Source organism: Heterocephalus glaber, unplaced genomic scaffold, assembly GCF_053883595.1.
Source record: "Heterocephalus glaber isolate CG9 unplaced genomic scaffold, H.glaber_assembly_v1.0 deba00001532, whole genome shotgun sequence".
Taxonomy (NCBI): Eukaryota; Metazoa; Chordata; class Mammalia; order Rodentia; family Bathyergidae; genus Heterocephalus; species Heterocephalus glaber.
This window is the reverse complement of record NW_028258330.1, coordinates 34,640,143-34,643,027: the sequence shown is the minus strand read 5'-3', so window position 1 is coordinate 34,643,027 and position 2,885 is coordinate 34,640,143. Positions and strand designations below refer to the sequence as shown.

Genomic DNA, 2,885 nt, shown 5'->3' with positions numbered 1-2,885 from the left:
TCATGATAAAATGAATCTAAAATTACACAGTTTTATCACCTAGCAAGAAAGCAGCAAATGTGAGGGGCTAACAGGCATTTTCATGCTCCCTTCCCTTCTGATGCCTCAAAAAGTGCAAATCAAAAGAGCCACTGTTTGGTTCAAAAACAAAATACACTGTGTATAAACATCTGAAATCTGATGGAATCCAACTTCCATCCTACAGGTTATCTTCCATAAAAATCAACATTTGAAAATGGAAGTTAATTCCAGAAGAATTAATTGTACAATCTGATTTTGGTAAACAGTATGAACTGCTACATTACCCATTTTTTTCTGGCTTTAATAGAGTGGGACCAAAAACAATTGCTATACTCTGATAGGTCATTCAGTTTTTTTCTCCATTTTCTATAACTCTTTTGAGGTGTCTGAAAAGAATCTGTATTGTATCTTGATTTGGTTTTGGCAACTGTCTGAATAGATCCTTAACAGCAGCAACAGGCAGTCTTGGTTCTTGTTTAATTGCATTAACAAAATCATTAAAATCATTAAATGTAAATAGAGGCTCTGGCAACTCTTGAAAAAACATTTTGAGTGCTCTAGTGATGACGTGAATGTCTTCTCATTTGCTGTCATTCAAGTCCAGTTTCTCATCGTGGTTGACTACAAACCGCAGCTTCTGGATCACTGTGAGGTTGCCGCTTACTCCATAGAAACCGTCACCATCCAAACCCTGTTCTTCAACATGAGCGATGCACAGCCTCACAAATTCTGGCACTGTGCTATTCTCTCTCTGACACCAATTAACAAGATTGGCTCCAAATACTTGATCTTTAATATAACCCTTTTCATGCACAGCCTGCAAAGTGGGGCGTCTTGTAAGTAGCTTTTTAAAGTTCGTCTTATTTTTGTTTTTTGTTTTTTTTTTTCTGTTGGGAAGAATCTATGCTGGATGCTTTCATAGAATGAAGTTTTTAAAGATCCTTCTGGTCCTTTTCTTTATCCTGCTTATCTATCCCTGGTGAATCTGGTATCTACTCTTCTATTGCTTCATGACTTTCTAATGCCTGGTTACCGATTGTACTGCTAAGAACTTTAAACCAATCATTAATAACAGCATCATTATCAGACTGAATTAGCAGTTCTGTGCCTTGACGAATTTTCAGCTCAAATACGCTCTTCTTCCTGGATTTGTCCTTTGAGGCCATCTCTATCGCTGCCCCCTTGGGGTCCTCTGTGTACTCTGGCTTGGACTCATTACTCTAAAACAAACTTGTACTGCTTCCTTGAGTTTTAGTAAAAAGTAAAGATGAGCCCTGCAATACTGCCCAGGAAGACAGCCAGGTCTTTCAGACCTTTTTCACATTTTCAGTAATTTTTTTTTACATTGAACAATCCATACTTCTCTTGACCTGTGTCTTGGTTCTTTGTTGAAGAGGGAGAAGATTCATTTTCAGTAGAGCAGCGTTTTGAGGCAGTTGGAGAGTCCTTGATATTGGTGTCCAATACAATGGTGCCATGTCTCCACTGTGTTAATACTATTTGTTCTTGCAGCCACCTGTCCAGGCTTCTACTTTTAAGTATTTCTCTTTGCTGCTGGGATGGAGCATTATACTTTGGCAGCTCCCACTCAGAATGAGATCCATCCACGCTTTAGTATTACTGTCTACCTTGGTCACTGACATGCTTGAGCCACTCTGGATCTCCTTGAATGTGGAAATCTTTGCTCATGCTTATATTCTGAGTCCATTGGGGTGGTTTCCAAGTCCTTGCCTGTGTCCCTTGGTTACAGTAGTAACAATGCCCTGAACTATTTGTATACGTTTCCCACTCTCCATTAGTTCGAACTGCTGAACTCCCAGGAAGGAGCAGGGGAAGGAGACTGGGATATTTTCAGTTATCATAAGTTAGCATACACAGGAGAATCTGGCCTTCCTTGACTTGGAGGTGTATTTGCCCTTACCTGCTCTGTGGAGCTGCTACTAAGCTCATCTCTAGATTCAGAATCTTGAGGTAATCTTTCTGAGCTTTCTCCAGCTGAATCTCAAGACTTCTGGAAGAAGCTAATTTTCTCTAAGTCCAAGAACTCCTGACCGGCAAAGTGACCAAATAAGTGTGTCCTGTTTTGGCTGGAAACTTTGGGAGAATGTGAGTCATTGTTAAACTTTCCATTGTTGTGGGTCACATCCAGGCTTAGGGTAAGAATTTGACATGGATAATAGCAGTGTCCAAAATTCTGATTGGCATAATGAATAAGACCTGTTCCCTGAACAGAAGGTGAGGGCTTTCCAAAACTCAAAAGTTCAGGCAGTTTGTTGACATTTTCTGTGTATCTCTGAAGATGTAGACTCTGTATAGTTTCCATAGAATTATTTGGCAGTCTGGTTGCCTGCTTCACAGGTGGCATCAGGGCTCTGCAGGTGAACTTCTTCACATACTGGGCCAGCACGTAGAACACTTTGGAATTCTCATCCGATTTGACTTTCCACCAGTCCTCATTGGTCTTTTTCACCAAGATGTACCACTCCCCTTGTTTTATCACCACCTTTCTGTCCTTTGCTTTGTATTCATAGTCATACTCCACTTCAGTGTACACTTGTCCTGGAACAGCCTTCCCACTTCTATCAGCCATCTTCATTCAATAATGTTCACCTCTCAAAAAGGAGGGCATGACACATTACAGGTTTGTGGCTTGCTGCAGTAATGAAGCTTAGAAAGATGTATCCAGTGTTACATTTAAATCTCTTAAGCTGGCTAGCAAAATCTGAACCAGAACCCAAGTGAGTCCTCACCCAGCTCCCCCAGTGCAGTCCACATTCCCTGCCTGTGAGAAAGGTGAACAAGGACACTCAATGAAACCAAGTTCCCTATCCCTGAGTGAGCCATGAGCGACTGGGCCCCAGAAC

The 2,885-nt window shown here is 41.1% G+C and overlaps 1 pseudogene; it reads right to left on the bottom strand.

Moving 5' to 3' along the window:
* Window positions 1-222: 222 nt before the first annotated feature.
* On the bottom strand, window positions 223-2,622 carry LOC101701504 (rho GTPase-activating protein 12 pseudogene; annotated as a pseudogene).
* Window positions 2,623-2,885: the final 263 nt, after the last annotated feature.